Here is a 12,494-nt window from a genome sequence, read left to right on the forward strand (position 1 = left end):
TAACATTCAGGCTGTGTTGCGAATGGAATCCATAGTTTTCGTGACACTCCCAATGCGATTCAACTTCAAGTTCATCGGCGTGGGGGGTGAGAGGGGGGTGAAAAATAAAATGCCACAAATGATCTAGATTAGTGTCGAATCCATAGTTTTCGGATTCACGATCACATTTAAAATTAGTTACATTTTACACTATAATTAGAATTCATTATTTTCCTGTCTAATACAAGATTGGGATAAATAAATACCGCCGGGTAATGAGCTAGTATTTATATAAATGTGAAATAATACATTGAACACAAGTGTTCTGCAATTTTCTTCCTTTTTAAAATTTAAACAGTGATAGTAATCAGCTCGACGAACTGGGGAAAAATGTTTGACCACTTTATACCGGTAGGTTAATCAGGGAACTTCGGTTGTTTAGTCGGAGTCGACCTCTGTGGCGGAGTGGTTAGCACAGCGCGCTACGACGCCAGAGGTTCCGGGTTCGAGTCCCGGGTAAGACATGGGTATTTGTGTTTGTCCAAATGAGATAAACTGAAAATTGAAAAAAATCCGAGAAATCAACAATTGAGAAAAAAAGTGAAAAAAAGGAATATTGCTGACTACATTTTCACTCTTCACTACAAAAAAATTTACACAAAATAGTTTTACCTAACGTCAAGGGGCTGGCGGCAGTGCCAGGAGGAGCTGATGGCAGTACCAGGGGGATGACAGAAGTTCCTGAGGGGCTCAGCCCCCCTGGCCCCTGCCTGGCTGCGGGCCTGCTTAGCATTAAGATGCTATAGAGCAGGGGGGAAAATTGGTACAGAGTGTGTGTGTGGAGGGGAAACTGCCCCACTAATCGCCGCCACTGATCAGGTATGTAACCTTTGTACTGCGGTGACAGTGAAAAATGCAAATAGCAGCAAGTTTGTGCGATTCCGTTAAGAATGTCTTAAAATGTAGCAAGAGAAGAAGCACCCCTTTAGATTGGCACTTGTTTCCTCCGTACAGTGTGCCACTCATCAAAATCAACAAGTAAATTGTCTACTGAAACAAATCACCTGAAGAACCTCTCCACAAACATCAGACAGTTCTACTCCTTAAATGCACGCAGGGTATAAGAGAAAAACGAATCAAAATAGGTTTGACTATTAAGTCCACTTTGTGCACAGGTGGACTAATTGGGACGGAACTTGCAGTTTAAAGTGAGTGCCTCCACCAGATATCGAACCCGGGACCCCTCCATTACAAAGCGACGACGCTACCACTACGCCATAATAGGGATGGACAATTTGACTCGTAATATTTTGTCATTCAACTATACAGTTTGGTTTCGTATCTGAAGACGAGCCAAGTAACATAGCTCTTGAAGCCAGAAATACAAAGTAATCTTTGCTAAAACTTACGTGTCTTCATTGCATTTCTTAAATGACTGATAATGTGTATCATTGCTTTTTATTTACTAGTTCTGTTTAGTCCATTAGTCCAATTAAAACCGCTCCGCGCAGAAAGAAAGAAAATATCGTCACCATTCGCTCTGTAACACAAGCTGCACATTTCTACTCATGGGCAATTTAATCACCCTCAAGGAAAGAAAGAAGAAAAGGAAGAAAGAGAATTGTAAGCTGTGCCTTTCGGGAAGTTACTGCTATTGCATTTTGCCTCCCAAAGGTGGCGTTAGGGTTTGCTAGGAAGATTGGGCCGGGGATTCCTTGTAAGGTAAAGGGCTTGAAGGAATGAAGGAACAATGGCGCTGTTCTTTTTAGGGAATCTGGAGGGGAATCTCGGCGTGTGTAAAATTAGCTCCCGCACGCAAGATTTATATTTCCCGATAACTCCGATAATGGGAAAGATGGTAGGCCATTTCTTGTGTGGGGATTATCTACCACGTTCTTGGAGCTGCACAAAGCAATGTCGTTAAGGAAGCTTTCAGACTGAAGCGACACGCGGATTTCACACCGAAGCGACAAGCAACACGTCACCTTTCAGTCGATAAGGAAATTGAACTCAATAGGCATTTTTAAGAGAAATTCATGTGAAAGGTATACGTACACGTTCATTATTTTCAGTGTTTATTTATGAATCAAGTTATGAATGTGTATTATATTATGAAAGCATTTACCACGCATGCGCAAACTGACCAAGGCAACACGATGCACACCGTTGAGAAAATGACCCAGTCCGAGCGACACATGCTACTTGTAATGTCGCTTCGGTTCGAAATGTTGCATGGCTTAATGAGAGTATGTTTCCAAGAGACACGCTTGTCGCCTAACACGTGTCGCTTCGATCTGAGAGCTCCCTATAAGCAAGCATTCAGGGTGCATGCGCTACCAATAGACAGAGGTCACACGATGTACGATATTAAGTTAACAGCTCAGTCCGACCAACACGTGCAGCTTGTCGTGTCGCTTCGGTTCGAAAGGTTGCATTCATTACTGAGGATTCGTTTTCAAGTGGCTCGCCAATTTGCCTCGAGTTGCTGAATCAACACACGGCATTTTCTGGAGAGAACTGAACTCGGGGCCACTCGCACCAAAATCACGAACGTTAACGTTTCGGGTTTGTGACAACCCGCACATAGTTAAAGTAAGAATAATTGCAATGTGCGCGCAATCTCTCTCACACGCACAATATGTTTTAAGTCCAGTTTATGCTCAGATAGACTGACCTGACCTGGGCCTCTGTAGGGGTCAAACCCGGTGTAGGTATTATACATATATAATATATATGAAAGATTGATTTGGTTTAGTTTACTTCGTTTTTGGCCAATGGCGAAGAAGGGACACTCACAAAAATTGCCCATTCCCAGGCCGGGATTCGAACTCGACACCCCTGGCGTTGTAGCGCCCTGAGCTAATCACTTTTTTTTTATTTTATTTTAAAGGAAAACCCCTTAGCGGAGTTTCTCCCGTCTTTCTCTTTTCTTCCGTTTTCACATGTAGCACTTTTACTCAATTCTCACCCCCACCGCATCGACCACGCGACTCAGTATCCATAATCCCAGCATCTACCAACTGTGGCTCATAGCACGGTGGATTGGGGCACATCAAGCTTCTTACTATGCACCAACAGCATGGGGCAACACCCCATCTTGCCTTTTTCGTTCGTGATCACCTAAACGAAGTTTTCACCGGTAGATGGATTGGTCGTGTCTCGCAATGGGGAGTTGGGCCCCCCTTCGATCTGACCCCCTTAGACTTTTTCATTTGAGGGTTTATCAAGTCTAAGGTGTACGGGGCGAGGATCCACAGCATACGAGGGTCACTATTTATATTTTGAGCCTTGGCAACACTGATTGAAGTTAGGCGCGATTTGACGTTTGCACGGAATAGTCTGGCATTATTGACCATAACGTACTTCAAATGTTTTGTCAATAGCTTCATTTGTGTTGTTTATTTTGCTTTGGAGATTGTGCGACAACAATAAAATGGAATTAACTCGTGAACATTTTCGTGCGATGATTTTTTACGATTTTCGACGTGGATTATCAAGACAAGAGTGCATCGATCAACTTACTTCCACATTTGGCGATGAAGCCCCATCCTTTGCCACTGTGAAACGCTGGTATAACGAATTTAATCGTGGCCGCCATTCGCTCACCGACGAGATTCGCGAAGGTCGTCCAAAATCAGTTGTTGTTCAAGAAAACATTGATGCTGTGCAAAACCTAATACTGCAAGATCGTCATGTGACATACTGTGAGATTGAGGCAACCATAGGCATTAGTTCCACCAGCATATATAAAATATTACATGATCATTTAGCTGTGAGAAAGGTATGTTCTCGTTGGATCCCACACAATTTGACAAAAACTCAAAAAGACGTTCGCGTCAATTGGTGCACACAAATGCTCAATAAATACAATCGTGGTGTTTCAAAAGACGTATATAAGATTGTAACAGGTGACGAATCATGGATATATGCATATGAGCCGGACCGTAAACAGCAGTCGACTGTATGGGTGTTTCAAGATGAACCCAATCCAACAAAAGTTGTTCGCGCTCGAAGCACATCGAAACAAATGGTCGCCTGTTTTTTCGGGAAAACTGGTCATGTGGCAACTGTGCCTTTAGAGGAACGTAGAATGGTCAACTCTGAATGGTACACAACAATTTGTTTGCCAGAGGTCTTTGGTCAAATACGGAAAACAAACAAACGCCGTCGGATCATACTTCATCAAGACAATGCCAGCTGTCACACATCTCGTCTAACAACCGACTTTATGAACAGTCAAAAAATCGAATTGATGGGTCATCCGCCGTACAATCCTGATTTGGCACCCAATGACTTCTTCTTGTTCCCGAATGTCAAGAATAAATTGCGTGGACAACGATTTTCGTCGGCGGAAGATGCCGTTGATGCGTTCAAAAACCATATTATGGAGGTGTCTCAAGAAGATTGGAAAAACTGCTTTGACAAATGGTTCGAACGAATGCAAAAGTGTATTGACCATAGAGGAGAATACTTCGAAAAACAATAAAGCAGTTTTCAATGCCAAATTCCTGTTTTTTCATTGTTAAACTCAAAATATAAATAGTGACCCTCGTAGCCCACTTGAAACAACGCATTACGGTCGCAGTTGCTGATATTACACCAGCTATGTTGGAGAAGGTGTTTCGGGATTGTTGGCATCTGTGCCTAGACTTGAGGGGTAGTCACATTGAGTTATACTGATTTTGTGTCCTACTGTGATATATGTTTCGGTACATATTGTATTTTATACCATAAATCCTGTTCATGCAGAAATGTTGTGACTTTATAGACACCCTGTACAAAAACATGAAACTGTAGCTGTCGCCCTGTAATCATGGGATCTCCTTAATCCTCCAACGACACTTTAAACCGTAGGACAGTAGTATCAAAAATACTTGACGTCGTTTTTCATCGATTATCTGTCATTTTTAATTATGATTAATGGCTTTTTTATTCATTTCGAGGGGTGACGCTATTGTTAATTAATCTAGCGCCACGTGGCGACACGTGTCGTGGGTGGAGGAGGAGATGAGTCATCGATGACTCATGCACACGTGTGAGTTTGAAATTAATGGTTTTCCATTAGTGCACAAAAGACACTATTATGTATTCCGTTTTTGACCTAAGCTAACCTTTTGTTGTATATTATATATGCGTTTCTGCCGGATATGAGTCACAGATGATTTATACTGACGTTGGAGTTTGGAATTAATGGTTTCTCCATTAAGGTACAAAAGACACTATTGTGGAGTTCGTTTTTACTCTAACCTAACACTATTGATGTATATTATATATGCGTTTCTGCCGGATATGAGTCAGGGGTGCTTTATGCACACGTGGGAACTTTGAATGAATGGTTTTTCCATTAATGTACAAAAGACATTTTCGGGCTATTGTAAGACGTCACGTCCGGCCATTTTGGCGTCGGTGGTGAGTCATATTTGGTATAATTAAAGATCCGGATTTACCCGTATTCAACCGGTGCCGACGCGTTCGATCGGAGGTAGAAGATATTATAACACATGTTCGCTTTAAAGGCGAAGAAATTGAACGATGTATCCTATATGCAAACGAAGTATGCGAGCGGAATCCATGTTATTAATATTAACCTGTTACGGAAGAACCTGTTATGTGGTTGCATTCATCGGCACCCCCAAACCGCGCGCGTTCATGGACACGCGTGGGGGAAGAATGGGTCGCCATTGTTACGGCCCCCTTCGCTTGGTCTTCTTCCGAAGTTGAATGGAAGTCAAGTGTCGCCAAATTTTTACACACGAGTATTGATTTTCTTTGAGGTTCCAATTTTATTTGGCAGAAGTAATCTACGCGTTATTTCTGCCGCCTTTCGTAACATTGCAAAGACTATTTGACCAAAACCGTAAGGAATTTGGCTGAACTAGGAACATTCAGTTCCAGTATCTACAAGTTAAAGTGGATGGCATCCACTATTTGCCCTTATTTCGGGGTAGCGAACCACGGACCATTTGATTATTGCCTTATATACATCAGGATTCACGTAAAATTGACCAGATGTTTTTTACTGTTAGGGACAATATTTCGCATTTTTTGTGTATTTTTACTCAGAAAACGCTATTTGAACGATTCAAGCAAGAGTTCGCAGGGCAATTTAGACACACAAACTGTGTTTCTTCAACTTTAGCTGAAATTTAGGTTTATTTTTTACTCTAATATCACAATTTCTTCTATTCAGACAACATTTTTTATTAAATTTTGGACTCACAAAGACATTTTTCAACTTTTAACTTGTTATTTAAAAGTTTATTTCCATTTTTTACTCTAATATCACAATTTCTTCTATTCAGGCAACATTTTTTATTAAATTTTGGACTCACAAAGACATTTTTCAACTTTTAACTCGCTATTTTAAAAGTTTATTTCCATTTTTACTCTAATATCACAATTTCATCTATTCTGGCAGGAGTGTTTATTCCAGTTTAGATTTGCAAAGATAATTTTTTCAACTTCTTTTATTAATTTTTCTATTTACTGCCTTTTGTATCTTATATTTATTAATTTTTAACTTTGAGTTTTGTTCTTTATTTAAAGAATTTCTCTAATCACTAAGGAAGAAGTACTTTTAAGTAAAACTGTACCCACAAACTTTATTATTACTATTATTATTATTATTATTATTATTATTATTGTTGTTTTTTGTTTTGATGTAGTTGTTGAATCTTGTTGTTGTTGTTAGGGTTTATTGACTTCCACTACGGTATTTTTGGTTTGCTTCGTAGGAAAGTTTGTTTATTTTAGAGTTTCCTCGGTATTTTCTTACTGTTAGGGTAGGTAAAGTTTCCTAAATATATGAGTAGGGTTCCATATATTCTTGTTCTTGCATGTTTTTCATATGATGTGATCACCACAACTCTCCAAGTGCTTTTACTGCATGTTTCCATTTTTATTGAGGCTTAGTGATTCCTAGAGCCACTTTATGCATGAGCTGAAAATTTTGATCTCAGATAGCCGCCAACCTTATGTCAGAGTATTTTCGAGTATATTTTAGTCTTATTATGGCCCACTAGGTAAGGCAAAGTAGTATTACTTATACCGAAAATTTATCACATACATAACGAGATAGAATTACACATCTTGCAATGAGTGTTTATTCCAGTTTAGATTTGCAAAGATAATTTTTTCAGCTTCTTTTATTAATTTTTCTATTTATTGCCTTTTGTATCTTATATTTATTAATTTTTAACTTTGAGTTTTGTTCTTTATTTAAAGAATTTCTCTAATCACTAAGGAAGAAGTACTTTTAAGTAAAACTGTACCCACAAACTTTATTATTACTATTATTATTATTATTATTATTATTGTTGTTTTTTGTTTTGATGTAGTTGTTGAATCTTGTTGTTGTTGTTAGGGTTTATTGACTTCCACTACGGTATTTTTGGTTTGCTTCGTAGGAAAGTTTGTTTATTTTAGAGTTTCCTCGGTATTTTCTTACTGTTAGGGTAGGTAAAGTTTCCTAAATATATGAGTAGGGTTCCATATATTCTTGTTCTTGCATGTTTTTCATATGATGTGATCACCACAACTCTCCAAGTGCTTTTACTGCATGTTTCCATTTTTATTGAGGCTTAGTGATTCCTAGAGCCACTTTATGCATGAGCTGAAAATTTTGATCTCAGATAGCCGTCAACCTTATGTCAGAGTATTTTCGAGTATATTTTAGTCTTATTATGGCCCACTAGAATATCACGGCTTGCTTATTTTTTAAGTATGTTGCGCAGTTATTGTATTTTTGCTTTTGCTTTCTAGATAAACTGTATGAAATGTTTAATATTTGTACTTTTTGCACTTATAAGAGGCCAAACTTTTACTGTAACTAAAATTATTATGTCTCTAGGCACTGAAACCCCTTTACCAAGAGTACTATAACTGCATGTTTATTAATATTGTTTCTTTCATCCCTCAAATATAACAATTTAACAATATAATGACTAATCACAGGACAAGTCGATGTTAGCAGATGACTACGTGGCTCTTAAGTCCACCTGCCAAACTTTTCTTACCATGCTATTTACTCTTATAGTTTTTATTCGGGGTACATTTCAAGTACTACTTGACTTTTTGAGTGTTTGATTAACACCAGGGGTTATTTGTATCTGTTATGCTGTATTATTTGAGGCTTCTAATTTTTATTCTACAATCACTATATGTCCATGAGAACTAAATTCCACTGACTGAAGCTTAAAGCTTAGGCTCTGCAGCATGTTGAATGGTTAAGCACTGGTCAATATGAATTTTACAGAGGCTAGTAGGAGGCATAGGAACACACGCCAGAGCATTATTAGCGTGCAAGAAGCACTTTCAGGGAGTACTACGAGGAAACGAAGTTGATTTTTTTGAGGGCTTTACCAGTTACACATCCAATATTTGCTATTTCAAGTAACTACATGTACCAGAACATTTTACAGCCCAACACTAACTAGACTTCAATTTATACTATATTAGGGGCTAAATGTAGCAAGAACACTGATTGTACATACTTTTGAGAATCCAACTATATCAGGATTTTTTCTATGTAAGCATATTTTTATTGATTACTAACTTTAACAGACCAATCAGGAAGACAACAAAATTCACTAAACTTAGTACTATAGTGTAGGTGATTGCATGAAAAGTAGAAATTATAACATCCACAAGATTTCGCTTTTTTTTTTTTTTTTGCTTTTGTGACTAATCGTGACGCTGAGGATGAATGGATGGCCAAAAATCTTAAGGACTGGATGTATTTTACCACTTCAGACGCCTATGTAGAAACACTAGAGTACTGTTAGCTTTCAAAATTGAGGATATACTGTACTGTTTCTTAAATATTTTGTACTTGGCACGTTACAGTTATATCCATTTCAGGACAAATATTGCTAAAACTCTCAAATTTACTGGTACAAGTTGATATTTCTGCTATCAGAGGAATTAACAACCCTATTTTACAAACAAATGGTATTGTTTACACTTTATTTACTTCAATCTGAGACTAATATTTTACAGTAATTGAATCATTCAGCCCTAGTCAATACTTTACTGCATCAGAAAGTTTGTTATTAATCTAATAAGTATGCTATTTTGTGATATTCTAATGCAAACGTTGTTTAATTCACTGGTTATAATGGAAACTTTTGCACAAATTCGATATATTCACTACCTTCAAACCAAACAATTGTACTTATTTAGTGCATTTCATTTATATTTCTTGTAATTAACTTATGTTTCTTATAATTAACAAACTAAACTAATTACTTTGGCATGTTAAAAACCTTATTTTTTACTATTTCCTATTCTATCAGGTTCTATATTGCTGTTTTTATCAATTATGTAAGACCACACTCTGGTAAATGCACATAGAGTATTAGTAATCCCAAAGTGGTGTTTTTGGTGTCCAAGTTCAGATGAGAGTCTGCTATGTGCCTTTTGCAGGGGATTGCATGTGAAGTGTATGCATATTGAGCATTATTGAGTGTGTAGGCTTCCAAGTTTTGCTGTTATTTTCCTATAATTCTGCGAGACTGTAGAGAGTTCTCCCTTTTCAACCAGTTTTCTTTCATTGATTGGATACTTTTTGGGAACTTAGCAGTTTTTTATGTTATGAAGCAGATTGTTGTAGAATATTTTGCATGGTCTTTTGTGATATTGAGTGCCTGCTGTAACGGAAGTAAGTATCTTTCCTTCTTGTGTTGATGTTCTCGTGTAGGTTTCCTATTTTCGGTCAAGTTGCAGTAGGGAACTTAACAGTTTTTTATGTTATGAAGCAGATTGTTGTAGAATATTTTGCATGGTCTTTTGTGATATTGAGTGGGTGCTGTAATGGTAGTAAGTATCTTTCCTTTTTGTGTTGATGTTCTTGTGTAGGTTTCCTATTTTCTGTCAAGTTGCAGTACTTAGAATAATCGCTATTGTCTTATTGATCTACGAAGCTCCTTTGAATAATCATTTGCATGTGACCCTATACTCCACGCTGTACTTTGTTCTGGGAGCTATCTTTTGAAGCCTTGGCATTCTGCTAGTACAGTATTATTATCGTAGAGGTAAATTAGTTCGTGAAAATATGTATTTTTCTGATTAACTATAGTCGCTTAGTTGTTCTAGCAGGTATAAGTAGTTACTGCTGATGTTGTTAATTTTCTATTCGCAGGGGCTATGTATGATGTAGCGTATTTGTGTTGGCTGTCCCTTTTATTCCTATGTTGTTGAGTTTCTCCATAAGCATGTCCTGTTTTACTCTATTCTATGCCTTGTTGCTGCTAGATATCTGAGGTAAGTTGCTGGTTCATATCTGAGGTAGCTTGTTTGACTATCTATTATTTTTGCTATGGCTGTGGCTATTGATGTCCCTTTCTGAATTCCATGTTGGTTTCTGTTTATCCTTGTTGCTGCTTGTTATCTGAGTTAGGTTGTTTGACTTCAGGACTATCCTTTTTTAACTTTATTGTTGATTGCTGTTTTGTTTATTTCCTTATTTGTTTTTATTTGTTTACTGAATCTATTTGTTTTGTGTCTTGTAATATTATTTACTATAGTAACAAAATTATTTTCCTTCCATCCCACATTTATTATTCTGAGCAACAGAACTTCTCCTTCTTTCCCATATATTTGATTATTTCTGGTGTAAAGTACATTTTTTTCAAAGTGAATGTTTTAAAAGTACAATTTTACAAAGTTAATGTTTTAAAAGTACAATTTTTACAAATTTAATGTTTCAAAAGTACAATTTTTACAAAGTTAATGTTTTAAAAATACTATTCTTTCAAAGTTAATAATTTAAGAGTACAATTCTTCTGCTATTTGAACTTTTGTACAATTTTGTTATTGTTGTTAAAATAAATATGTTAGTTGATATAAAATTACAGTAAATTTTCATGAATTTATATATTAAATTTCAAAATAGTGTTACTTGCTAAAGATAGCGGACAAAATAAATTAAACTTTGACAAATACTGAACAAGAAATATACAAGTATGTTGATAAATATCAATTTTCAAAAAATAATTTTGTTACTATAGTAAATAATATTACAAGACACAAAACAAATAGATTCAGTAAACAAATAAAAACAAATAAGGAAATAAACAAAACAGCAATCAACAATAAAGTTAAAAAAGGATAGTCCTGAAGTCAAACAACCTAACTCAGATAACAAGCAGCAACAAGGATAAACAGAAACCAACATGGAATTCAGAAAGGGACATCAATAGCCACAGCCATAGCAAAAATAATAGATAGTCAAACAAGCTACCTCAGATATGAACCAGCAACTTACCTCAGATATCTAGCAGCAACAAGGCATAGAATAGAGTAAAACAGGACATGCTTATGGAGAAACTCAACAACATAGGAATAAAAGGGACAGCCAACACAAATACGCTACATCATACATAGCCCCTGCGAATAGAAAATTAACAACATCAGCAGTAACTACTTATACCTGCTAGAACAACTAAGCGACTATAGTTAATCAGAAAAATACATATTTTCACGAACTAATTTACCTCTACGATAATAATACTGTACTAGCAGAATGCCAAGGCTTCAAAAGATAGCTCCCAGAACAAAGTACAGCGTGGAGTATAGGGTCACATGCAAATGATTATTCAAAGGAGCTTCGTAGATCAATAAGACAATAGCGATTATTCTAAGTACTGCAACTTGACAGAAAATAGGAAACCTACACAAGAACATCAACACAAAAAGGAAAGATACTTACTACCATTACAGCACCCACTCAATATCACAAAAGACCATGCAAAATATTCTACAACAATCTGCTTCATAACATAAAAAACTGTTAAGTTCCCTACTGCAACTTGACCGAAAATAGGAAACCTACACGAGAACATCAACACAAGAAGGAAAGATACTTACTTCCGTTACAGCAGGCACTCAATATCACAAAAGACCATGCAAAATATTCTACAACAATCTGCTTCATAACATAAAAAACTGCTAAGTTCCCAAAAAGTATCCAATCAATGAAAGAAAACTGGTTGAAAAGGGAGAACTCTCTACAGTCTCGCAGAATTATAGGAAAATAACAGCAAAACTTGGAAGCCTACACACTCAATAATGCTCAATATGCATACACTTCACATGCAATCCCCTGCAAAAGGCACATAGCAGACTCTCATCTGAACTTGGACACCAAAAACACCACTTTGGGATTACTAATACTCTATGTGCATTTACCAGAGTGTGGTCTTACATAATTGATAAAAACAGCAATATAGAACCTGATAGAATAGGAAATAGTAAAAAATAAGGTTTTTAACATGCCAAAGTAATTAGTTTAGTTTGTTAATTATAAGAAACATAAGTTAATTACAAGAAATATAAATGAAATGCACTAAATAAGTACAATTGTTTGGTTTGAAGGTAGTGAATATATCGAATTTGTGCAAAAGTTTCCATTATAACCAGTGAATTAAACAACGTTTGCATTAGAATATCACAAAATAGCATACTTATTAGATTAATAACAAACTTTCTGATGCAGTAAAGTATTGACTAGGGCTGAA

At 36.6% G+C, this 12,494-nt stretch overlaps 1 protein-coding gene across 1 annotated transcript in view; it reads left to right on the forward strand.

The window, feature by feature from the left end:
• Positions 1-12,494, forward strand: part of vex (somatomedin B and thrombospondin type 1 domain containing protein vexed) — a 242,948-nt gene that overhangs the window by 81,587 nt on the left and 148,867 nt on the right. The window lies entirely within an intron of this gene.

Source organism: Lepisma saccharinum, chromosome 18 (assembly GCF_977018435.1).
Source record: "Lepisma saccharinum chromosome 18, izLepSacc3.1, whole genome shotgun sequence".
Classification (NCBI taxonomy): Eukaryota; Metazoa; Arthropoda; class Insecta; order Zygentoma; family Lepismatidae; genus Lepisma; species Lepisma saccharinum.